The sequence below is a fragment of the Vespula vulgaris genome, chromosome 17 (genome assembly GCF_905475345.1).
Source record: "Vespula vulgaris chromosome 17, iyVesVulg1.1, whole genome shotgun sequence".
NCBI lineage: Eukaryota > Metazoa > Arthropoda > Insecta > Hymenoptera > Vespidae > Vespula > Vespula vulgaris.
In genome coordinates this window covers 668,831-696,503 of record NC_066602.1, presented here as the reverse complement: position 1 = coordinate 696,503, position 27,673 = coordinate 668,831, and the positions used below count along the sequence as shown (strand labels likewise).

Genomic DNA, 27,673 nt, shown 5'->3' with positions numbered 1-27,673 from the left:
ATACAATTTTGTGTTCAATACTACGATATACCGTTTTATAATATACTATAGAAAGATGTATAGTTTATTATCTTCTTGCACTATATATTATATCTAGCAATTTGTCTTGGGTATATTATTGTATAATATTAACCAGAGGAAATACTATAATTTGCGTTATTTGAACTAAAGCTTAGTGAATTGTTTGGAATAATATAAATATCCCTTGGAATGTTAATATTTGAGTCTCCTTTTCTAATTATCGGCTTGTTGTAAAACTGTGTTTCGATCTATCAATCGTAATGCATTATTAAGTACTAATTGTTTTCTTACAGATAGTCCTGCAAGGCGTAATTATTAATGGAGTTAAAACTATTTGTGCTAGTACTTGGTAAGTTCATTACATTCTGTTAAAAATTAGTTTATATATTTTCTCTTTTCTTTTGAATGAAATTTATGAATGAAATTTTCTCTATTCTTTTCAGATGGTAGACTGATTCGATATATACGTAAATACATGCATATACACACACACACACACACACACACATATATATATATATATTTCACCGCACTGTGTACTTTGTACGTATTAAAGTCCAATGTTCATATCTATATTTATTTATATATTTGTCTATAAACTGATATACTCTTTATATATTTCTGAGAATCATATGGATATAGATAAATGTATAAATAAATAAGCTCATAATTTGCCTTCAATACGTATAACATAAGCAATGCGTTGTAAAATATATATACATATATATATATGCATATATATACACATATGTGTATACATATATGTCATACGAACATCAGTAAACCACGGATGTAAAATTAAAGAGAAAATTGAAAAATAAGTCAAAATAAAAAATCAAGTTAATATTAAAGAAGAAAAGAGACATCGAGAAAAGAAGCAAGCTTATATGTACTAGGTAAGTGGACTCATTCTCAATTTCATATTTTCCTATATTTGTTTATATTGGCATAGATGGATCCTCCATTTTTGATAAATACGTGCTTCTTCTAAATATGGAGACAAGATTTAACAAAAAAACAAGAAACTAAAAGCTATTCGACGAAACTTAGAGCAATTAACATTTAATCGATACGGTAAAGAGTCCAAAGCGACGAAACTCCAAGAAAGAAAAGATGATTAGCATACAAACCGTAGTATCTGAAAATTGGCCGCATATTTGAAATCGATTTTGGGAATCACCCGATACATTTTTCAAGTTCTTGATAAGTAGAATCATACTTGAATTTTATAATATTTAATGCGAGGATCCATTATCATAAGATTCTGTTCCACATTGCATGCTATACACAATAGTATAATTTTTTATATCTATCTATGAGTTTATATTACTGTCGTTATGTTATGCCCTATTTTATACAAGTTCAATTCCAATACTACGATAATATGTTTTATGGTAGATTATAGAAAATTGCATAGTTTCTTACTATTTTTTCATGCTATGGTTAACTGATCTTTATTATTATTAGTTACTATATTTTACCAGTGATTGATATTTTACTTGTTGCATAATTTTGAATTATGGTATAAAATTAAACTGAAAAGAAAGCGTAATTAGGGTTTTCGGGTATTTCTTTTTAGACTTTTATACGAACCAATCGAATAATCGTTTATGGATCCAACTGTTGCACACGTCTTGGATATTTCGTGATATTTTTCCGTATTTGGTATTTCGGTGATACTATCGATTGACGAGTCAAACATATCAGTTGAGTTGCATGTCTGAAACCAGTTATATTGCTTCTTTGCCGGTCAGTTAACCAATTAGAATAGAGATACATGATTCCATGTTTTTCTAACTATAGGGTTGTTATAAAAGTGTGTTTCAATCTATGAATCGTAATGCCTCATTAAGTACTACCTGTTTTCTTACAAATAGTTCTAAAAGTTCTAATTACAAATGGAAGCACAATTATATTCCCTATTACTTAGTAAGTTCATTATATTCTGTTTAAAATTAATGTATATATTTTCTCTTTTATCTACTACGTTTCTGAATGGAATTTTCTTTATTCTTTTCAGTCGAAAGGCGAATTCGATACATTCATTATTACATATATGTATCGACTTATATCTACATATATGTACACTTGTGTATCTATGTATTTTACAATGCCTTACTTATGCTATATATTTTATAGGCCAATTACGAACTTATTTACTTATCTATTTATCTATTGTCTCGTCGATTATATGTGACATTTTAAAAATTAAGAAGGATATAAATAGATGTAAGTTGAAAAAGAAAATAGAAAGATAAGAAAGTGAAAAAAGAAATTTAAATTACGGAAGAAAAGAAGCGAACGAGTGTGTACTAGGAAAGTGAATCAGTTGATACGGAATTCATATTTTCATATATTGGTTTAGAATGCATCATTAGAAACTCAATTTTTGATAAACATTTACTTCTTCCGAATATGAAGACAAAATTCAACGAAAAAAAAAAAAAAAATTAAAAGCTAATCGACAAAACTTGAAGCAATTTATTTTTAATCGAGGTAACATCGTGTCTAAGTAGTAAATATTTATCAAAAATTGAATTTCTAACGATGCATCCTAAACAAATATATGAAAATATGAATTCGATATCAACTGATTCACTTTTCTAGTACACACTCGTTCGTTTCTATTCTCCTTTAATTTAAATTTCTTTTTTCACTTTCTTATCTTTCAATTTCCTTTATCAACTTACATCTATTTATATCCTTCTTAATTTTTAAAATGGCACATATAATTGACGAAAGAATAGATAAATAGATAAGTAAATAAGTTCGTAATTGGCCTATAAAATATATAGCATAAGTAAGGCATTGTAAAATACATAGATACACAAGTGTACATATATGTAGATATAAGTCCATACATATATGTAATAACGGATGTATCGAATTCGCCTTTCGACTGAAAAGAATAAAGAAAATTCCATTCAGAAACGTATATCAATTTTACAATGACTTACTTATGTTATACGTAATGAAGGCCATCTACGAACTTATTTATTTATATATTTATTTATTATTTCGTGAATTATCCTTGCCCTTTCTTAAATTAAGATGGATATAAATAGATGTAAGTTGAAAAAGAAAATTGAAAGATAAGAAAGTGAAAAAAGAAATTTAAATTCAAGAAGAAAAGAAGCGAACGAGTGTGTACTAGGAAAGTGAATCAGTTGGTATTGAATTCATATTTTCATATATTTGTTTAGGATGCATCATCAGAAATTCAATTTTTGATAAATATTTACTTCTTCCGAATATGTAGACAAAATTCAACGAAAAAAAAAAAGGAAAAAATTAAAAGCTAATCGACAAAACTGGGAGTAATTTATTTTTAATCGAGGCAACATCGTGTCCAGACAAAACTCTAAGAAAGAAAAGATGATTAGTATATAAACCGTAGTACCTGAACATTGGCTGCATAACTGGATTCGATAATGGGATTCGCTAGTATTTTTCTTTATGTTCTTGATAAGTTGCACCTTATTTAAATTTCTGAATAACTAACGCGAAGATTCATTTTCATCAGATTGTGTTCTTTATATTGTATGTTATAGACAATAGGATAATTTTATATATGTGTCTATGAGTTTATATTAGTAACGTTATGTTATGCCCTATTTTACACAAGTTCATATCCAATACTACGATATATTGTTTTATAGTAGATTATAAAAAATTGCGTAGTTTCTTACTATTTTTTCATGCTATGGTTAACTTATTTTTACTATTATTAGATATTATATTTTACCAGTGATTGATATTTTACTTGTTGCATAATTTTGAATTATTGTTTAAAATTAAACCGAGGAGAAAGCGTAATTAGGATTATCGGAATTAGGATACTTCATTTTAGACATTTATACGAACCAATCGGATAATCGTATATGGAGCCAACTGTTGCACATGTGCTTGATATTTCGCGAAATTATTCCGTATTTCCTGTCTCAATGATACTACCTGTTGACGAGTCCAACAAACTAAGTGGTTTGCCAGGAATAGAATATACTCGTCGTAGCCATTAATATCCCTCTTTAATACTTGTCTGAAACTAGTAATTGCTTGTTTGCCGGGCAGCTAATCAATTAGAATAGAGATGCATGAGTCCATGATAAGAATACAAAGAGACGAACGTAGAGACGAGTTGTCTACGAGAGACACATATCCGCAACCGAACCGGTTTCGTTTGCTTTTGCGATCAAACCAATTAGTTTTTATTTTTCATCCATTTGCTTGAAACGAAAGTTCATTTCAGAATGTTTTAAGGAGATTCTGACATTTTTTCTGATAAAAATAAAATTCTGAATATGGATCCTAATTTTTAAATAAATAATTAGGATGCTGAGAAAATATAATAAAAGATTAATTGAACATTTTTGTTATTTTCAGAAAACTCTGAAGTGTGTTTAACAGAATAAAATATCAAGAGGATAGAAATATACACGTCCAGGAGAGTCGAGCACATAATTCAAGGAACCATTTAAGGGGAATATTAATGACTACGACGAGTATATTCTATTCCTGGCAATCTGCTGTAAGTAATTTTTCATTTTCTTGATTAGCGGCGAGTAATAATTATAATAGAAAAATTTGTGAAAATTCTGCTTTAAATTTCTAATTTGATCGTACCATATTCTTATTGCTTTGGAGACAATGGCCATAGAAATTGGTTTCCCATATCAAGTTGCATAAAACCAGAGAACTGTAACACTTGTGATCCTAATGATATATACGTCCGTGTATTATAAAGGAAACTTCTTTATATAATTATAATTATATTATATTTTATTTTATATAATTTTCTACTAATAGAAACAAAAAGCAATGAAGTGTTGTAGAAGAAGAAAACTTGTCATAAATATCTAATCTATATATCAATCTATCGTAATCATTGGAATGCATTACAAGATGTTGATCCTCAATCTTGTAGGCATCTATGCAAATTCTAGGAAGACTCAAATGAAAAACAATATGCAATGAACTTAAAAATGACTAACGAAGATAGTTCTATTTCCTTCTATTAATAATTACGTCTTTTGCAACTGACTGTATAAAAAAATTACCCTTGACTAAACATTCAGGTTGATGGATCGAAATAAAAAAATTCAAATATGAGAGCATCTTGTTTAAATTGATACGTATGATGCACATTCGATTATCGCGGCTGATCGGGGGCTTATATATTATTTTGGATTTTCTTTCATTTGAGTCTTGCGAGAATTTATATTGAAGCCTACAAGATTGAGGATCAACATCTTGTAATGCATTCCAATAAATACGATAGATTAATATATAGATAGATTTAACGCGATAGATTAAAATATTTAATAAATTTATTTCTACTATTTTTCCTACTCATTTTTTCTACTCTTTTTATTATTAAATCCAAACTATCGTAGATAATAATTTTTTTTTATTATTATGATACTTTTCTTTTTGATTATTTCTCTGCCTTTGTTTCCTCCTATGAATCATTCTGCATATTCATATCCTTTCGATCATTTTACTTTGTAATATCTAATTATGTCTATCCCCTTTTGGGGGAGTGACCTTTTTTTGGTATTTGGTTATTCAAATTTATTTATTTTTCGTAAAGAGAATATTGACATTACCAAGAAAGTAGAATCAGAAGATTCTATTGAGAAGGAAAGATTATTTCATGGCAAGGCTATCTTCCTAAAACATTTATAATTTATGCTTTCAGCCATGTCGATCGGTAAGTCGAAAAGTAAGATAGATTTCTACTATGTTAGGCGATGCATCATATCAATGTTATATTATACGCTTACTGAGAACATAAATCATTTGAATAATGCATTTGGGAATTACAAATATTATTTTACTATATAAAATATATTTTACTAAATATAGAATATACCATAAAGATAAACTTTTCTCAATTCCATCTCAATTCTACTTTGATTTATGTTCCACATGCAATGTCAACGGACATCCCCTCAACGGCCGTTTCGATTCGAATCGATTATTCCCTCTAGCTAAAGCTCCTCATCTATAGATCATTTGGAAAAGATATATTTCGTCTAGTCGTACGGCTATTCAAACGAATGATATTATGTCGAATTAAAAGGAATTGATCGAGAAATTCATTTCCTCCCAACCCGTATATTTTTCCGAATTTTTAGCCCTTTCGGGAAATTTTAACAGGAAATTTAAATTGGCTTGCGTAAAGCGCATTCAAATGAGATACGTAATAGAGAAAAAGATGATACAACGAAAAAAAAAAGAAATGAATATGGCGAAAGATTTTCTCTGAATCTGTATACCTTATTATCGAGTAATAAACGAAAAGAAATGATAGTTTCAAGAGCTAAAAAAAAGGAGAAATTAATTCTTATTGATAGTCAATTTTAAGCAAACAAATAAAAACAAAATTAATAGTCAACATTCATTAGTTTATTTCAGATTATAAAGTGTAAAGAAAGAGAGAAAAAAAAAAGAGAGAAAAGTAACATGTCGAATTCAAAGATATTTGTTCAATAATAAAAGAGAAGTTCATTTCCCCTTAATTAACTTCATTTTCGACCTTTCCGTCCGAGTAAGCAATTAATGTGCGTATAACGTAATAATCATTTCTACACTGAGTCCTTTCGGTCGTTACCTCTCAACAAATCGATGGAACTTTATTGGCGCAGACGTGGTCCAACGACTCACATCAGAGTATATATTTTAAAAGTACTTATTAGTTTTTACGAAATCTATGATTAGTTTTCAAGCAATTCTTTTACAACATTTTCATCACTTTCATCAATGAGATCTCTTCGTTTCCTTGCTAAATGATATAACTATCCCTACTGTTGTATTCTTCCGAATTCATATTTATTTTTTCTAACGTGACTGTATGAATGCCTATCTGACATTCTTCTTCACTACTTATATCTTATATCATGAGACTTGTGCGTATTTGGGCACTTTGCCTTTCTCTTAATAAAAGAAAGAAAGAAAGAAAAAAAGAAAAAAAGAAGAAAAAAAAATAGATAAATAAATAAAATGGAGATAATTGCATTTTACGAAATCACGAAATGATACATAACAAAAAAATAATACTTTCCTGGTTTTTTGATTAATTAGTCGAGGGACCTATTTATACTACTACAAGTTTTAATAAGAACTCGTTTCAGCTTTGACAATCTCTTTCTCCAGTTTTAGGATCGGTTGTTTGCTTCATCAAATATCACTATATATACAAGTTCTTCTTACAACCCTCCTTCAGCGGATCAGAGAAGAGCTCAGACTGTCGTGAAAGCATTTCTCATGTTCGGAAGTTATATCTACTTCCATTTTGCTTGAAAACATTTTTTCCAAATATTACCTTCTTTTCTTGTAAACAAATGAATATTGCTCAAGTTATCGAAAAATTCATTTTCGTTATTGCATAATGATAAAAAACTTGTATTCGGACAATATCTTTCTTCGTATTTCTTTCTCACCTAATATTACCTTCTCTTTCACGTATTTCACCTCCGAGAGAACAATTGAATTCGTTACTAACGAAATAATCAAATTACGAGGACGTACGAAAACAATCGGTTTTATGAAGAAGAAGTACGTTCACAACGATCTGGATGCTTATCCAGCCTGCTTAAAGAGAGCGATGAAAAGGATTTGTTTGTAATAGTACATGAGTATGCCTCGTACGATATAGTGATATTTGATGAAGTAAACAAGTATTCATAAAACTCAGGAAAGAGATTTTCAAAGCTGAGCTCACTTCGTATTGAAACTTCGAGTAGTATAAATAGATCCCTCGACTAAATTAGTCAGGAAACCAGGAAAGTATTATATTATTGTTATGTATCATTTCGTGATTTGGTAATATACAATTTCAGACTACCAACCCGTTTACTTACTTATTTCTTTTTCATTAAGAGAAAATCCAAAATTTCCAAACACGAGTGAGTTTCGTGCTATAAGTAATACCGAAGAGAAATTCCATTTACACGGTTAGAAAAAATGAATATTAATTCGGAAGAAAACGATAGAAGTGACAGTGATGACATCCAACAAGAAAACGGAGAGATCTCATACATAACGCGAGGGATGATAATGTTGGAAAAGAATTGATTCAACATTTATCATAGACATCGTGAAAAATTATAAAGGACAAAATTTTGCTCTTTTTTGCAAAAATATATGATCCTTCATGTCTACAAATTTCCCTGTTAACGAGTATTGATCGGAATTTAACGATTTACGCGTACGCAATACCTTCCCTCGTACCTATCGTCAAGCACCATGATATTAAACGATGCATTGTTATTCCTCTCCGTGCGCGCTTTTCAAGTGCTGCTCAAGTGGACGGGAATAAGTGGGCGTTTCTACGTACATCACTTCTCTTATTTTAAAAACAAGAAATGTATTTTTTTATGAGTTTCCCTCTCATCAAACGAAGCAGACAATTCGATAATAAGATTAGCGGTATAATTCAATTATCCATTTAGCTGTATCATGCAGTTATCTGGATAATTTGGACGTCAATGTACCACGACTGATTTAATTTTTCTATATGAACCGAAACATTTTCCTAGAAATTTACTCCCTATTGAAGAATGCAAAAAAATAATCCTAATTATCTAATATTTCGTATATTATGTTCCAAATCAATTTGTTCCAAAGAAAATAATCCACTACTCTGCAAAATAAGTAATCGTGCTATCAAACGATAAATCTAAATAGGTAATGGAATTATAGAGCTAATCTCCAATTATATGAAGGTAAAATAGGGGTTGTCCGCATACACGCACACAGGACCGCTCACTCATCCCCGGCTACTCGAACCGCCGCAGATAGTCGTGCACTAGAGCACCCGCAGATTGAGGGAGATAATACCGAAAGGTTTAAAACGAAGGTATTTCTCGATAAGTATGGGAGAACGTATTAAAAACAGATACTTTGTGTTACCGAATTCTTCGTCCAAATTTCAGTATTTAAGAAAAACGCTAATTAAATATTACGAATATTCTTTAAGTACATGTCATGAATGTTATGAGAAATAATATCAAATACAGAATTCAGCATTTCTCCTTTCTTAATAATATCGAATGCTTACTTAATTTGCATCGATGGAATAAAAATCACGTGAACGTGGATTTTCAATTTCACGTATAATTTAAAAGTATTTCCCTGTTAACGTTATTACTTCCAAAAACGGTGAATCCTTTGATCGTCCCTGTATGTTAAATTATTATGTATGATATACTTCCCTCAGTTTCATTTCAATTCCCATTTGATCCTGGCCCTGCGTGGAACGTCGACAAATCGATCTGAGTACCGTCGCTTATAGCCTACAGCTAAAGCCGCTCACGTTTGGATCCTTTGAAGAAGGTAAATCCCTCCCATTTCCTCGTACCACAGTTCCAAGCTTTATAAAACAATGCCATATTGATTTTTCCAAATTTCGTCGGAAAAACACAAATGTTCTTTTTCCTTTTGCATTTCCTAGGTATTCTGAATCACATAATGAACGCAAGAGGAGTAGCTAATGATGTTCCATCTTCATTTCGAATTTCCACCTTCTTGGACCACTCTTCTGCTTTCACGATTCAATGCACTATATTATAAAATACGAAATTAATATAGAAAAGTGGATAAGATACGTGGCTAGTTACTTACATCTGATATTTTCGTACCTCGTGTATTAAAATTCAATATTGATGTCGATGGTTGCTACAGTAATGCTCTAGCAATAGAAACATGTTGTTTCCATAAACCAGATAATTAGGTGATTCTCTCACTAACTTGCCTACGAGATCATTTGGAAGATTTGTAATAAATTCGTGAGCAGCATCAGCTTCATCCTCTGCTTTTATGATCTGACACATTAAATTACGAATGACATGTAACGCAAAATTCTTTGAAAAAATATTAAAACTTTTATTTCTATATTATTATTTACCTCCTCTCTTTCATGGAGCATCTTGCTTCCCATATATATAATATTTTTCATTACATTAGTTAATAAATATATAGCTTCTTGATTTATATACAATAATACAATATGAAGGATAGATACAGTTAAGAGACCTAATGTCCCTCTCATCAATAGAAATACTCGCGTCGTCATCATAAAATCTGTGTGAAAATTTAGTAACTGATTATAAAACGTACCTATGATACAGATCTTTTATTTCATATTATACTTTCGAATAAAAAATTTATATCTTATCTCCAAAATATCTTACCATTCGATAAATAGAACATTGATTGATCGACCATTTAAATATAAGATTAAAAAGGAAAACGTTTTCATTTCCTGATCTGTTTGATGGTCAGATATTCATGCTATCCATAAATGACCTATCGTCGGATATGCGGAAGAGCAAGGACTGCCAAAATAAATGTGTTTCATTTCGGATCCGGAATATTTAATTATCATGCAGCGTAGTTGAAATTCACATATTTTCTTTGGAAGTAATTACAATTCAGATAGCAGTCAATTCTGCAGCTTTGCAATATTTCTAAGCTATTGAAACTGCTTTCGCCTTCGTTTAACCTGGTATATTTCTGAAATAATTTAAAATTTGTAGATTAGTGAAGACAGGATAGACGTTCAATTGTTCATTGAAATTGTCGAGTCATCATAGGTAAATCGGGTCACGCGCTTCTTAGCGATATAAAGTACCTTCTCCGAGAAGCAACAAAATAATAATTAGGATGATATTGATGAAGAAAATTAGTTTCATTTCCATAATATAGAATTGGAATGTTATAACAAATCACATATTAACGACTCCTGACAAGTTTACCTTATATCGATAACGAACAACAGATTAATGAAAACGAAAAAATTGTACCGATTGGATTGTTTGTAAGTTTCCTTTGGGACGAATGAAGTATTATATAGGCGTATAGATGCTATTATCTGTCACTTACTTGCGTATTACTCGATCAAAAATTATTGAAAGGATGATTTCCGCAGAGGAGTTCCTCCACCAGACTGCCTCGTCGGATGACCGAGCTGATCTCCAAGGCAGGGCTCGATGGTAGGGGCCATTACATTTTATGCAAGGTAATCAATACCGCGTATTACGCAACAGAAAGAACCGAAATGTCGTGGGTCAGAGGGAAGTAAATTTCACTATGAACTCGCATTAACTGGACAAATTATTTTCTTTTTTTTGTTTCTGGTTTCTTTTTCATTCCTGTTCTTTACAATTTACAATTTTGAAATTGACTGAAGAATATTTATAATCGACTATTGTTATTTTTCCCATTTTTATCGTTTAAAATATTTAGAAATAAATGTTAATATCGAGCAAGAAATATTGCTTGAAAATTTGTTTCTTAATATTACTAATTCTCTTTGCGTTATTTAAGTTAACAAGCTTCTCTCTTTCTTTATTACACAGTGCCAAAAAATATGGATTCAGAGAAAATCATTCGCTATATTTATTTCCCTTTTCGCGTAATTCATTTGAATAGGCTTTACGCAGTTCAATCGACACCTCCTATTCCGCGGTCGAAAGAGCTGAATATGATGTGAGTGGGGAGAAACGGATTTGTCCACCAATCCCTTTTAAGCCGACTTACTGTTGCCCTTTGCTGTTAACTACCGTATGAAATAATCCATATTGCATAAATGCATATTGTAATAACGCTTTCGTTTCAATTAATTCATCGCCCCCTATTAATGATTAATATTAAATGAAAAGGAATTAATTTTATTGCTGAAATTTTCTCATAATTACAATATCTTGTGAACGTTATTACCCACATTTTGAATTTCCATTTGTGAAACGTCGACCAAAAATTTATTTATTCAAATAATATTTTTTTCCAATTTCTCTTTGCATAATAAAAATTATATAATCGGCGAAGTAATCAACATGAGAAGTATCTAATCGTCCTTTGAAATTGTCAATTTTTTCTTAAAATTCTTCGACAGTGACATGATACTTTACATTATACGTCGAATTTTAAAAAATGAGAAAAAAAGTACAAATCTATATATCTCATGCATGGAGAACACACATTGAATTATGCGTAATCGGTCAGTGATATTGCATTATCTAAAATTATCGACCTCTTCCAAAACTCTTCTAGTGCTTCTAGGGAATACTATATATCATCTGAGCATCATATCATCATAGCATTTCCTTTTGAAACATGGACCTTGTCTCTAACTCATCCGTAATATTTTGTTCTATACCTTATTCGTCAGGTGTTTGAAATTAAACAAACAAAAAATAGGAAGAAAAAATTTATATTGGCCTTGATAACGAATCTTCTCGAAATCGATATAGTACTGTTTTACTATGCTGCTTTCGAATGGTGGTACGGGGCTAGGGAATCATCCCTTCAAAGGATCAATAGGGAAGCGGCTTCAGTAAGAGGATATAATCGATTGCGTTGGGAAAGGTTTTTCGAAGGAACGTCCAACGGTTCATACGGATCATGGGTCAAAGTTGAATTTTTGCTCTAATGCGGGAACGTTCCTTCGTAGAAAAGTAAGTTTCCTCGCCGATTCTCTTTGGATTCTATTTTTTTGCAACTTCAGAAGGATTCAATGCAGTCGGGAAGGGTAAATAAAAATCAGTAATAACGTTGACCGTATTTTTGGATATCGAACTAATATTAATTTCGGCAATTAGTTAGAAAATTATATATATCGTAATAATATTTATTTCAATTTCGAGATTAGGAACGATAAGGAAAACCTTAGGGCGATTAATAGTGATTCCGAAAAAGATGTTCTGCGAATCATTATTGAAGAAGAAGAAGAGGATGAAGATGAAGAAGAAGGAGATACAGGGGATGAAGTAGTAGAGGGTGAGTGTAAATATTAGTAGTCCACGCTCGCTCACGTTTCAATCGACGATACACTTTATCTCGACAACGATGATTCCATAATAAATTTAATTCTAATCAAAACGATGTTTGTCCTTGGCCGAACATTGATTTTGCAAAATTTCGATTTGAATTCTAAAATTTCTAAGAAGGTGTATCGTATGAAAGAAATTAAATGGATCAACGTGACCTATCGGGAATAATAGAAATAATAAGGAAAAAACAGAAAATGATATCGAGTGTAGAAACGATTATGAGAATGGAAGTTTTAATCATTGATTGAAGATTGAGCTCAGAATAATCGAATTTGAATTAAGGCAGGTTTGAATGATTAAAATATCAAAATGATTGAACCTGTAGGGACGCTTAAAGGATTTACGGATTTGTTTCATGTTTACGTCACCTTGTCATAGTTACTCCATTAAATTAAATTGAGTAATCAGTCGACTAATTGAAAGTAGAAGAAATGTTGAATTAATTTTCTGAATCGCGTAACATCGTGTACTTAAAATATAATCAAAATATTTAATTTACGTTTAAGAGTAATTTTGTAATTTTAAAGAATCGAATTAATTTGCTACATAGCCAGGATTCTTTTGTTAGTACGTTTTAATAGGAATTTAATGAAAATGCATCTGCGTATAACGATCTCCCATACGTATCGTCAAGTACCTTCGTATTAAAGGATTTGGTACTATTTCTGTCCGTCCGTGTGTGCTCTTGTGCGCGCTTGAATGCGCCATTTCGAGCCGAGGGAAATGAGTGTGCGGTCCTGTGAGCGCACATTTCCTATCTGATTTTGCAAATAGGAAAGGTATTTTTTCATTTGCTTTCCCCTTTTCAAACCATGCAGACTATTCGACGATACGCCTGGCTGTATAACTCAATTATCTTTTTAAATCCATCACTTAATTACGTGCACATTTAATTAAGTCTTCTGCAGATCGATGTGCCACGACTGTCTCAGTTCTTTCATCGGAACGACATTCATTTTCCTAAAAATTTACCTCCTGTTGGACAACTGAAATGGATGGTCCAATTGTACTTCTTCTTACCAAATACTTCTTATATTATGTTCTAAACTAGTTTGTTCCTATGGAAATATTATATTTCTGCAATCGTTTATTTCTTTTTACGTGTAACTGAGTATAGCAGTGATTTATCATATCTTTCGTAACATAATATTTGAATTTTCCGAATTATCATCGGAATGATTTAATTTTTCAATGAGCGCACATATAATTATCTTCCCTTTTAAATACAATTTCAGAATTTTACGGAAATATTAAAAATGTTCAGTGAATCTTTTAGTATACTTTCTAAGCGTTCTAATTACTTATTTAAATATTTGAGTCAACAATCAGAATTTTATTTTTGTCAGAAAAATATGTCAGAATCTCCTTCAAACTCAGAAATAAACAGTCGCTTCAAACAAGCGAAAGGTATGATATTTAAAAAAAGAAAACTAATAATATTAATCACGAAAACAAACGATACCAATTCGATTGCTGATATGTATCACAAAGGTTCGCTCTATATACGATCATACGATTAAATCGCGTAAACATGTCCTAAATCAGGTAACTCTAATTATATTTTCTTTTCTGTTCAATATTATACACTAATATACCCAAGAGTAAGTGCACAGTATGAAATATAGTGGAAAATAATAATCATATACTATACAACTTTCTATCGTATATTATAAAATGTAGTTATAACATATTATTATATACGAAATTGTATAATACGATCTATACTTTAGCGTCTCGAATATAGCTCATCTATATCTATACAGAATTATGCGATTATCTAAAACATGATAAAAGAAAAAAAATCCTATGAAAATAAATCCTTGCGTCAATATTGAACGATATAACACACTCCCTCATAGGATCGCACAATCATCTCGTCCACTTGAAAACGCTAACGCAGGCGCGAATGTACACACATGGATGAAGAGAGATAATAATAATACGTTCAGTATGAACGTATTTGAAGCTAAGTATGGGAAAACGTATTACTTGCAAATCATTTACCTCGAATGAATCTTTGCATGAGAATTCGAGCTCCCGAACAACGGTAGAGCTTTTTATCGTCCCTACGTGTGGAATCATTTTGCAAAATATACCACCCTCAGGTTCATTTCAATTCTCTATGATCCACGTTCCCCGTGCAACGTCGGACGACCCTTCAATAAATCTATCTGTCGATAAATCTATCTTCATCGAGAAATTCATTTCCCCCCAATCCATATCCAATTAAGCTTTTCCGAGTCGTTCAATCGCGTAATAGGAAATTTTGATTGACTTACGTAAATGGTGACCAAATAAAATACGTAGAAGAGATAAAGATGATATTAGGAAAAAAAAGTGACAAATGATTTTGTATGAATCAATACTCTTTACTAATGCATTATAAAAAAACACAGATGTGTAAAAAAGAGATTGTTATCTTCAATAATAGAAAAAGAACAGAAAGTGATATAACAAAAAAAATTGTCAAACAATATTCTTTGCTCCAGATTAATTCTTATTCATAAATATTTTTAACGACAAAAACAGGAAGAAACATAATTGGCAATTTTCAGAATTCTTTAATTAATTTCTAATTGCAAATTGTAAAGAGAAGGAGGGGAGAAAACAAACGACAGAAGAGCATAGAAGAAAAAGGATAATGATACACCCAATTAATAGAGATCAATAGAGAAATTCATTTCCTCGTAACTTATGAGCATCTTGGTTCTTTCTATATATTGATTAACCTACATCAAGTGTAATAACCCTGTGCAAAGGGCGCTATCGTGTTCGCTGGGTTAAGAATCCAAAGCGTTGTGCGGGGTATAAATACCGTCGTTCGGAGGACGGCGATGAAGCTATAGGTCATTCATTCGGTAGTTGTCGAACTAGTAATACGCGAGCGAGTGTGGTACAACAAATATTCGTTCGTGCATACTTCATACGTCCCAGAGATCCGTTATACAAGTAATTCAGGCGTTTGAAGCAATTTCTTCATTCTTACTAGTCATTTGTTTAAGCTATCAATACAAGGTAGATTTGTTAGTAATCGTAAGTTCGTGATTTATTATAAAATTTCAATTTTGTATTATGGAAATGAAACTGATTTTCGTGATCAATACAATCTAAATTAATATTTGTTGCCTTTCGGAAAAGGTACTTTATATCACATGTAAGGATGTAACAAAATTTATTTTTGAGTACAATACAATTAGATGAACAATTGAATGGTTTCCGTAAGTCTTAACTAATCTACGAATCTTATATTGTTTCAGAGATATACTAAACCAACCGAAGACGAAAACAGTTCCGATAGCCTGGAGGTATTGCAAAGGAGCCGAATTGATTTATATTTGAATTGTAATTCCAAAAAAGATAAAAAAATTTCAACAACGCTCCACCAGATAATATAACATTGCACATCCAAAGTGAAAAGCAATCACATTGATTCTATCTATTCTTACGTACATACGACGATACGATTGTACAACATGGATAGTACAAATGCCAGAAAAACAATAAGATTACTATATGAACACATTTTCCTTTTTAAAATTGCTTATAAATGGAAAAACAATCAACGCTGTGTTTATTTAATGATAAGATATTTTAGAGATATGATAAATTTTTTATTCTAAAATGTAATGTCGAATATAAAGTCTATAACATATTTATTTATTTTATAATAATTTATTGAATATTTTCGTAGATTATATGCAGTCGAAGAAAGTATTATTATTTATAAGTGAATTTATCTCATATATTCTAAATGGTACGAATCCCAAATGGGAGTAATTATCCGATAAGTACTATAATATGGAAATGAAATCTTTTAATAAATCTTATACAAATATAATGTCAAATTTAATGAATATTAATGGAATAATAGAATGATTAGTGATAAAGATGATAGCTAGGGATTATTTCGCGTATGAGACACACTTGCGTATTACTGGGTCGCAAATCCCGGAAGGAATGACTTAACCTAGTTTAATTAGCCACATGTTAGCTGGATAGAAGACCAAGCTTCCTAAAATCTAATTATCTAACTAGAACGCATGGGGATAAATAATTTCCCCACTCCTATAGTTATGTAATTATATGTATATATACTCTATGTTCATGCGAAATTATCTGTGTAATATATCATGGAATTTCCTAATGAGAATCTTACAATAATTCGTCTATTTTTTAATTGAAATAATCACATAAAACTGTAATTATTTATAATATAATTAATTATTATAATAATAATTATTGTAATTATGAAGACTAATTCTTATGAAGTTAATCGGATATTAATATAGGAAATTCGCACTGTTATTTTTTTTGTAAGTCTGACTTATGCTTAATAGTATTCTATTATCAGTATTCTATTATTCATAATGATATTATGGATATTATAGTATTCTATTACCAGTATTCTATTATTCCTAATGATTCTATATAGTATTCTATTATTCATAATGATATCACTATAAATTTTCGTGCTACGTATATACTATGTAATTCTTATAGTAAAATCATCTCTCTTAAAAAATTTTTTCGTCGGAAGTTATATCTACTGCCATATTGCATGAAAACATTTTCTCCAAATATTATTTCCTTTTCTTGTAAACAAATGCATATTGCTCAAGTTATCGAAGATAGCATTTTCGCTATTCCATAATAATAAAAAACGAATTCGGAGAAAATCTTTCGTCACATTTATGGTTTCCTAATATTACCTTCCCCTCTTTACCGTATTTTCCCTTCGAGAGAACCACTCGGTTAGTTAATCAAGAAATGGTCAAATTACCAAGTTATATGAAAAGAATGTCAGTCGATTTTATGAAAAAGAAGTACGTTCACAACGGTCTGAGGGCTTCTATAAACCACTTAAAGAGAGAGATAAGGACTTGTCTGCAATTGTACGCGAGTACGCTTCGTACGATGCAATGATATTTGATGGAGTAAACAAGCAATCATGAAACTGAGGGGAGATTTGCGAAGCTGAACTCGTGTCGTATTGAAATTTCTAGTGAAACAGATAGTTCCCTACACTAATAAGCCAAAAAATCAGAAACGTAATATTCCTTTGGTATATATCGTTTCGTGATTTCGTAATATACAATTTCAGTCTTCCAACCTGTTTACTTACTCATTTCTTTTTCATTAAGAGAATGGCAAAATTTCCAAACACGAGTAAGTTTCGTGCCATAAGTAATATCGAAGGAGAATTTTGGCTACAAGACAAACATTAAAACAGACATCTTAGAAAAAAAAAATATTAATCGGGAAGAAAACGATAGGAGTGATAGTCATTACATCTAACAAAAAAACGGAAAGACCTCACGGATAATGCGAGGGATGATAATGTTGGAAAAGAATAGATTCAACATTTATCACAGACATCATAGAAAATTATAATGGACAAAATTGCGATTTTTCTGCAAAAATATATGATTCTCCATGCCTACAAATTCCCTTGTTAAGGGGTATTGATCGGCATTTAACGATTTGCTCGTTGAGGAATACGTTCTCTCCTACCTATCGTTTAGCACTTTCATATTGAACGATTTATTACTAACTCTCTCCGTGCACATGCGCGTATACGTGTTCCAGTCAAGTGGACGGAAATGAGTGCGCGTGTTTGCGTACATCTCCTCTCTTATTTCGAAAACAAGGATGGTATTTTTTCATTAGTTCTCCCTCATCAAACCAAGCAGACAATGCGATAATAGGATTAACGGTATAATTCAATTATCTATTTAGCTGTATGATTTCATTTGTCTTTTGCGGATCGATATACCACGGCTGATATGATTCTTCCATATGAACGGATAAATTGTTCCGGAAAGTTACTCCCTATTGGAGAATGCAAAACAATAATACCATTACACTTCTAATTATCTAATCTAACGTATATAAGGTTCCAAATCAATTGGTTCCTTAGAAAATAGGCTATTGTTCTGCAAAATATGTAAGCTTGTTATCAAACAATGAATCTAAATAGGTTATTGAATTATACAGCCAATCTCCTATTGTTTGCTTGGTTTGATGACAAGAAAACAAATGAAAAAATACCTTCCTTATTATCAAAATAAGGCAGGAGTTCTACGTACACACGCACACTCAATGCAAGCCACTCGATCTGATGCCGATAGACGCGCACCAGAGCACACGTACATGGAGAGAGATAATGGAGAAAGGTTTAAACGAAGGTACTTGAGGATAAATATGGGAGAACGTATTACGGACATCCACTATCACGAAATTCCTTTCGTAATATACTAAATGGGTAATTAGCGTTACGCACCAAATTATTTCATCCAAATATCAATATTTAAGAAAAACTCTAATTAAGTATTACGAATATTTTTTATGTATATGTCGTGAATATTTCGGCAAACAGTTTGAAATATAGAATTCAATACTTCTACCTTTTTAATTATATCGAATGGTTATTTAATTTAAATCGATGGAACAACAATGACGTGACGTGGACTTTCTATTTCACGTTTAATTTAAAAGTATTCCCCTGCTAATGGTATTACTTTGAAAAAAGATGAATCTTTTGATCGTCCCTGTCTGTTCAATTATTTTATATGATAAACGTCCCTCAGTTTCATTTTAATTCCCCTGTGATCCTTGCCCCGCGTGGAACGTCGGACGGCTCATCGACAAATCTTTTTGAGCACAATCGCTTATACCCTCCAACTGAAGCAGCTCACGGTTAGATGCTTTGAAGAAGGAAGGTCCCTCCCATTTCCCCGTACGAGGGTTCCAAGTTTTATAAAACAGCGCCATATTGGTCTTTCGAAACTTCGTCGTCAAGCACGTATGTATTTTCTTCTTTTTCCTCTTCCTAGGTATTCACAATCACATAATGCATACATGAACAATAGCTAACGATGTTCCTTCCTTTGTTAGAATTTTCAACTGCCTCTTGAAACACTCTTCTGCTTCAATATGCTCGAATAATGTTCCACTATAGAAATATTCTAGTCGCCATGATAAAATCTCTGTAAAAATTCAATAAATTATTCTACAATATACTTATGATACAGATTTTATATTCCATATTATACTTTAAAATAAAAAAATTATATATTATCTCTAAAATATCTTAACATTCGATAAAGACAGCACTGTTTGATTTACCATTGAAATATAAGACTGAAGAGGTAAACGTTTCCATTTCCTACGCTCGTTGACGTTCCGACATTTCTACTATCCAAGTAGAACGAATCGTCGGATTTGAGGAAAAACAGGATGTACCAATGGAAGAGCGTTTCATTTTGGATGTCAAATGTTTAATGATCGTATTAAGCTTAGTTGAAATCCATATATCTTCTTTGGACGTAATTACAATCCAGATATCGTTCAATTCTGATCCTCTGCAATACTTCTGAACTATTGGAATTGCTTTTGCCTTCATTTAGTCTGGTATATCTCTGACATAATTTAAATTTCGTAAATTAGTTACGACTTAGGATAGACATTCAATTGTTCATTTAAATATGCAGCCATCGAAGGTAAATTGGGTTAGGCCCATTTAAGTCAGATAAAGTATCTTCTCCGAAAAGCAACAAAATAATAATTAGGATGGCATTGATCACGAAAATCAGTTTCATTACCACAATAGAAATGAAATTTTATAATAAATTATATACTAATGACTACTGATAAATTTACTTTATATCGATAACGAACAAAAGACTAGGGAGAATGAAGAAATTGTTAGTACTGTTTGAACTGCTTGTAAGTTTCTTTTGAAACGTAAGAAATATATACGCGATCATTCTATCATTTACTTGCGTATTACTCCTTCAAAAATTATTGAGAAGATGACTTCTGCAGAATTTCTTCCGCAAATCGCCATCTTGGATGACCTAGCTAATTTCCGAGGCGTGGCTCGGTGGAAAGAGATTTACATTCTATGCAGTTAATCAATACCACGTATTATGTCAAAGAAAGAGCCGAAATGTCGTGGGTGGGAAGTAAGTAAGCAAAACTTCTCAATGATACTCCCATTAACTGGAGAAATTATTTTCCTTTTTTTGTTTCTGGTCTTTTCTTTGTTTCATACCTTCTGTTCTTTAGAATTTGCAACTAGAAATTAACTAAAGAATTTTGATAATCGGCTATTAATATTTTTCCCAGTTTTATCGTTTAAAATATTTAAAAATATATATTAATATCAAACAAGAAATATTGCTTGTAAATTTGTTTAGTAATATTACCTTCTGTTTTCTTTGTATTATTTAAGTTAACAAGCATCTGTCTTTCTTTATTACATAATGACAAAGAATATAGATTTACCGAAAATCATTCGTCATATATATTTTCCTTTTCGCATTATTGATTTGAATACGTTTTACGCCAGTCAATCAAAACTTCTTATTCCGCGGTCGAATGTTCCGTAAGAGATGAGAGTAGGGGGAAACAGGTTTGTGGGCCAATCTCTTTCAATTCGACTGACTGTTGCCATTTCCTATTGACTCCCATATCTAATGTTCCACATTACAGAACTGCATATTGTGATAAACGCATCTGCTTCGATCAATTCATCGCGCTGTATCAAGCGTTAATATTAAATGAAACGGAATTAATTTTATCGTTGAAATTTTCTCATAACAAAAATATCTTGTGAGCGTTATTTCCCAAATTTTTTTATTTCCATCTGTCAAACATCGGCCAAAGATGTTATTTATGCTTACAATATTTTTTTTTCGATTTCTTTTTTCCATAATAAAAATTTGTATAATCGGCGAAGTGATCAGGATGAGAAGTATTTAGTCGTCCTTTGAAATTTTCAGTCTTTCGATACAGTTCATCGACACTGACGGGATACTTCACATTGTAGGCCCAATTTGAAAAAATGGGGGAAAAACTACATATCCATATATCTTATGCATGTAGAGCACACATTGAATTACAGATAGGTCGGAGAAATTTTATTATCTAAAATTCTCAACGTCTTTCAAAATTTCTCTAGTGCTTGTAGGGAATACCATAAATGATCTTGCAGGTATCAATAGCAAGACATTTCCTTTTGAAACATCGTTCTTCTCTCTAACTTACTCGTAATACCATCTTTTATACCGTGCTCGTTAGGTGATCGATAATAACCAGAGAGAGAAATAGGAAGACAACATTTTTAAAGGTCATGACGACGAACCTTCTCGATTCCGATGTAGTATTGTTTTACAAAGCTCGAACGGTGGTAGGGGGCTAGGAAATATCTCCCTTCAAAGGATCCAAAGGTAAGCTGCTTCGTTAAGAGGATATAATCGATTGCGTTCAGAAGGTTGGTCGAAGAGACGTCCGACGGTACACACAGATCGTGGGTCAAAGTGGAATATTTTCTCTAATGGGGAAATATTCCTTCGTAGAAAAGAAGATTTCATTCCGGAATCTTCTTTCATTTCATCTTGTTCCATCTTCAGAAGGATGCAACGCAGTCGAGAAGGGAAAATAAGGATCTACAATAACGTTGACCGTGTCTTTGTATATCGAACTAATGTTAATTTGGATAGCAATTGGCTAGAAAATTATATGTACCGTAATAATGTTTATTTCAATGCCGTTCGGGTGTTTGGGAACGATAAAGAAAATCTCACGGCGATTCTCAAAGATACCAAAAAGGAAGTTCTGCGAATCAATTTTGAAGAAAATGGTGATACAGGGGATGAAGAAGGCGAAGGTGACGATATAGGTGAGTCGCATTTCGATATAGGTCGAATTTCTTGGAAAATAATGTCAAAAATGATTATGTTAATATATCAAAGTGAATATTCGAGCAATTTTAAATTGCTCTGTCCGCATATTTCATAGTTATTAGAATTAAACGATTTACACGGTGGTATTGAAAAAAAGTGATCCTTAAAAAATTTCGATCTCTTTGATTTTTTATTTTTGTTAAACATACTTCAAAATCATCCGAAGATATTAAAAACGTTCAATTAATCTTTTAATATACTTTTTAAGATTCCTAACTATTTATCACAATATTTGAGTTTATATTCAGGATTTTATTTCTAACAGGAAAATACGTCAAATCTCTTTCAAACCCTCTGAAACAGACTTTCGCTTCAAGCAAGCGGAAAGTATGATAATTACAAAAAGAAAACTAATACGATTATTCACGAAAACATACGATACCGGTTCGATTGTCGATATGTATCTCTCGAAGATTCTCCATTTGTCTCTTTGTACTCCCGTTCTCCTTGAGTCATGTATCTCTATTCTAATTGATTAACTGACATTAAAGCCTGCAATTCAACTAGTATCAGCCAAGAAAATCAACCCACATGTTAGACTCGTCAATAGGTAGTATTAGAGTCAATAGGGAGAGCAAGCACGATATAACATCATGGAAGAGGCAACAGCTGCGGTCGGCTCTATATACGATCATACGATTAAATCGTAAAAATGTATAAACAAACATACCATAAATCCGGTAGCTCTAATTATATTTTCTTTTCTGTTCGATATTATACAATAACATATCGAAGAAGAATTGCACAGTGTGAAATGTAGTGTAAAATAATAATCAAAAACTATCCAACTTTCTATTGTATCTTATAAAACGGTATATCCTAGTGTTAAACACGAAATTATATAATAAGATCTGTAATGTAGCGTCTCGAATATAGATCATATATATGTATATAGAATTATGCGATTCTCTAAAACATGGTAAATGAAAAAAATCCTATGAAAATAAATTCTTGGGTCAACATTAAACGATATAAAATTGAAATATCGTTTATCTATCCGAGAGCATATTTTCTAAAATGATATAAATGATTTCCATTATCGTGACTGACTGCGAGCTTTTATATCATTCTGAACCATCTCTCTTCAGAAACTCCAAGAAACTTGTTTGAACGAGAATATGGGTTCAATTCAGAATAAACGGCTATTCAACCACCGCATATAGGTAGTAAGCTCTCTAAATGGTGGAGCGAGCATTGTTTCCACTAATTATTTTTCGTATATTAAGGAGGGTATCATCCCTAGTAATTCTATCCAAATGTTCCCAATATTTTCGGATACTTGCTGCAGTAAAGGGGATATTTTTTTTAGATACATTTCTCTTTTTGATTCTTTTTTCTTCTTTTGATTCTCCCCATTCCTTTCAGTCACTTTACTTTGTAAAAATTTAATTTTACATAACTTCCTTTGGAAATTTTTGTGGAAATTTTTTTTGGTACGTAATTATTCATTCATACATATTTATCATGACGAAATGTGTTGGCATTACGTAGAAAGCAGGATTTAAGAAACTATATTTGGAAGGAAACTAAATTTCAAGAAAATGCTGCCTTTCTACAGTATTTATAACTTATATTTTGATATAATAATAGATACAATAATAATAAGTATAATAATAATAATATTAATAAGTATAATAATTATAATAAGTAAAATATACCATCCTCAGGTTCATTTCAAGTCTCTATGTCGACTATTCAATAAATCTACCTGTCGATAAATCTATATTCATAGAGAAATTCATTTCCCCACAATCCATATGAAATGAAGCATTTCCGCTGCGTTTAATCGCGTAATAGGAAATTCTGATTGACTTACGTAAATGGTGTCGAAATAAAATACGTAAAAGAGATAAAGATGATATTCGGGAAAAAAAGTGACGAATGATTTTGTATTAATCCATATTCTTTACTAATGCGTTTTAAAAAAAGACAGATGTGTAAAAAAGAGATTGTTATATTAAGTAATCGAAAAAGAACAGAAAGTAGTATACCAAAAAAAAATTGTCAAACAGTATTCTTTGCACCAAATTAATTCTCATTCATAAATATTTTTAACGACAAAAACAAGAAGAAACATATTTGCCAATTTTCAGAATTCTTTAATTAATTTCTAATTTCAAATTGTAAAGAAAAGGATGGGAATAAAGAGACGACAGAAGAACATAGAAGAGCAAGAAGAAGAATAATGATACATCCAATTAAAAGAGATCAATAGAGAAATTCATTTCCTCGTAACTTATGAGCATCTTGGTTCTTTCTGTATATTGATTAATCTACATCAAGTGTAATAACCCTGTGCAAAGGGCGCTATCGTGTTCGCTGGGTTAAGAATCCAAAGCGTTGTGCGGGGTATAAATACCGTCGTTCGGAGGACGGCGATGAAGCTGCAGGTCATTCCTTGGGTGATTGTCGAACTAGTAATACGCGAGCGATTGTGGTACAACAAATATTTGTTCGTGCATACTTCATACGTTTAAGAGATCCGTTATACAAGTAATTCAGGCGGTGGAAACAATTTCTTCATTCTTACTGGTCATTTGCTTATACTATCAATGTAAAGTAAATTTGTTAGTAGTCATGAGTTTGTGATTTATTATAAAATTTCAAGTATACATTATGGAAATGATACTGATTTTCGTGATCAATGCTATCTAAATAATTGTTTGTTGCATTTCGGAAAAGGTACTTTATATCGCTTAAAAGGATGAAACAAAATTTATTTTTGAGGACAGTACAATTAGATGTACAATTGAACGACTTCCGTAACTCTTAACTAATCTACGAATCTTATAATGTTTCAGGGATATACTAAACCAACGGAAGACGAAAGCAGTTCCAATAGCCTGGATGTATTGCAAAGGAGCCGAATTGACTTATATTTGAATTGTAATTCCAAAGAAGAACAACGCTCCACCAGATAATATAACATTGCATATCCAAAGTGAAACACATTTTCATTGACACTTTCTGTTCTTCCGTACATCCGACTATACGTCCTATATGGATAGTACAAATCAAGCCAGACCATCAACGAGATTAATATATGGAAACATTTTCCTTTTTACATTTATGCTTAAATGGAAAATCAATCAATGCTGTGTTTATTGAATGGTAAGATATTTTAGACATAAGATAAATTTTTCATTCTAAAATGTAATGTGGACTATACAATCTATATCGTATCTATATACCTTATAATAATTTATTGAATATCTTCGAAGATTTTATACAGTCGAAGAAAGTATTTTTATTTACAAGTGAATTTATCACAAATATTCGAAATGGTATTAAACCCAAATTGGAGTAATTATCCGGTAATTTCTATAATATGGAAATGTTATTTTCTAATAAATCTTATGCAAATAGCTACTGCTAAATTTTGAAGAAGATTGATGGAATAATGGAATGACTAGAGATAATGGTGTTTAAACCGTCTTTGTTATTTGTAAAGCTGTTCTTTCGGAAGTATGGTAGCTAGGGATTATTTCGCGTATGACACACACTTGCGTATTACTGGGTCGAAAATCACGGAAGGAATGACTTCCCCTGGATTAGTTAATCCCACGTCGTCTCGTTAGAAGACCAAGATTCCTAGATATTAATTTTCTAGTTTGGGGATGAATAATTTCCCCTCGCCTGTAACTATGTAGTTATATTTTTATTTCCTTTATGCACTTGAAAAATTATTTCATAAAACTTGAAATCTTCTAACGAAATTGACAGTTACTTTTCTCTTTTTTAATTGCAATATGCAAGTAAAACTGTAATTATATATAATATAAGTAATTATTATTAATGATTTTTGTATTAATAATTTCAAATTATTTTAATAATAACATCAAAAATAATAATTATTGTAATTATCAACGTTAATTTCTAGAAAGTAATGGTAATATCATATACGAAATATGTAATGTTTCTTCTTTCGTAAGTTTAAGTCATACTTAAAAATAGTGTTCTAATATTATTTCATATTACGGGTATTACAATTTTCATACTATATAATTCTTATTATAAAATATTTGGTTGTTAAAACATTTTTTCGTCGGAAGTTACATCTACTTCAATATTCCTTAAATACATTTTCTTCAAATATCACCTTCTTATCTCGTAAACAAATATATATTGTTTAAGTTATCCTAGAATTCATTTCCATTATTGCACGATAATAGAAAAAATGTATTCGGAGAAAATCTCTTGTCATATTTCTTTATTTCCTCATCTCACCATCCTCTGTTTCACGTATTTCCTCTTCGAGAGAACCACACAGTTAGAGAGTGATTTGGGCGGATCGAGTGTTTGCACTGCTACTGTTTGGGAAATCCGTGTTTCACTGAAGTTTCCTATTGAAATTGTGCTGTTAGCTCGGGAGACTTAAATTTTGCGTTAAATATTCAGGGTACGTTCATCTCACCGTGTGTATATATATAATATTTATGAAAAACGCTAATAAAATATTACGAATATTTTTTAACTACATGTCGTGAATATGATGACAAACAATTTGAAACATGGGATTCAACATTTCTCCTTTTTTAATTATAGCGAACTGTTACTTAATTTATATCGATGGAATAACGATGATGCGAACGTGGACTTTTTATTTCACGTATAATTTAAAAGTATACTCCTGCTATCGTTATTATTTCCAAAAATTTTGAATCTTTTAATCGTCCCTGTATGTTAAATTATTTTGTATGATAAACCTCCCTCAGTTTCATTTCCATTCCCCTTCGATCCATGACCCGCATGGAACATCGTACGATCCCTTAAAAAATCATTCTACGTACAATCGCGTATACCCTCCAACTAAAGCCGCTTACGTTTGGACCCTTTGGAAGAAGTAAATCCCTCCCATTTCCTCGTACTACCTTCCGACGCTTTTTAAACTAACGCCCTAATGGTCTTTCCAAACTTCGTCGTCAAGCACAAATGTTTTTTCTTCTTTTTCCTCTTCCTAGGTATTCCCAATCACATAATGCATACATGAACTATCGCTAACGATGTTCCTTCCTTGGTTAAAATTCTATCTGCATCTTGAACCGCTCTTCTAATTACACGATCCAATGCACT

General features: G+C 31.3%; 6 long non-coding RNA genes across 10 annotated transcripts in view; 3 read left to right on the top strand and 3 right to left on the bottom strand.

Annotated features, from left to right (window-relative positions):
* Nucleotides 1-27,673, bottom strand: part of LOC127070109 (uncharacterized) — a 64,313-nt gene that overhangs the window by 30,868 nt on the left and 5,772 nt on the right. For 2 of the 3 annotated variants that reach the window (XR_007784115.1, XR_007784120.1), the window contains exon 5: nucleotides 25,785-27,673. The exons of the other annotated variant lie outside the window; for it this stretch is intronic. This is a non-coding gene — a long non-coding RNA (uncharacterized LOC127070109). Of the gene's footprint in view, nucleotides 1-25,784 lie in introns of those variants that run through there. 3 annotated transcript variants of the gene reach the window in all.
* On the top strand, nucleotides 826-4,604 carry LOC127070214 (uncharacterized). Its single transcript, XR_007784359.1, has 2 exons — nucleotides 826-917; nucleotides 4,405-4,604. It is a non-coding gene; the product is annotated as an uncharacterized LOC127070214 (long non-coding RNA).
* Nucleotides 3,321-11,066, bottom strand: LOC127070151 (uncharacterized). Of its 2 annotated transcripts, none has more exons than XR_007784246.1 (5): nucleotides 10,906-11,066; nucleotides 10,215-10,536; nucleotides 9,929-10,104; nucleotides 9,646-9,845; nucleotides 3,321-9,583 (listed from the first exon to the last, which is right to left on the bottom strand). It is a non-coding gene; the product is annotated as an uncharacterized LOC127070151 (long non-coding RNA). The 2 variants fall into 2 exon arrangements; XR_007784245.1 differs by having other exon boundaries at nucleotides 9,663-9,845.
* On the top strand, nucleotides 11,027-16,692 carry LOC127070124 (uncharacterized). 2 transcript variants are annotated; one of them, XR_007784187.1, is made up of 4 exons: nucleotides 11,027-11,041; nucleotides 12,194-12,553; nucleotides 12,674-12,801; nucleotides 16,112-16,692. It is a non-coding gene; the product is annotated as an uncharacterized LOC127070124 (long non-coding RNA). The 2 variants fall into 2 exon arrangements; XR_007784186.1 differs by lacking the exon at nucleotides 11,027-11,041 and having other exon boundaries at nucleotides 12,323-12,479; nucleotides 12,669-12,801.
* Nucleotides 16,646-21,504, bottom strand: LOC127070179 (uncharacterized). The gene is made up of 2 exons (XR_007784301.1): nucleotides 19,980-21,504; nucleotides 16,646-19,840 (listed from the first exon to the last, which is right to left on the bottom strand). It is a non-coding gene; the product is annotated as an uncharacterized LOC127070179 (long non-coding RNA).
* Nucleotides 18,456-26,113, top strand: LOC127070171 (uncharacterized). Its single transcript, XR_007784283.1, has 2 exons — nucleotides 18,456-19,656; nucleotides 25,402-26,113. It is a non-coding gene; the product is annotated as an uncharacterized LOC127070171 (long non-coding RNA).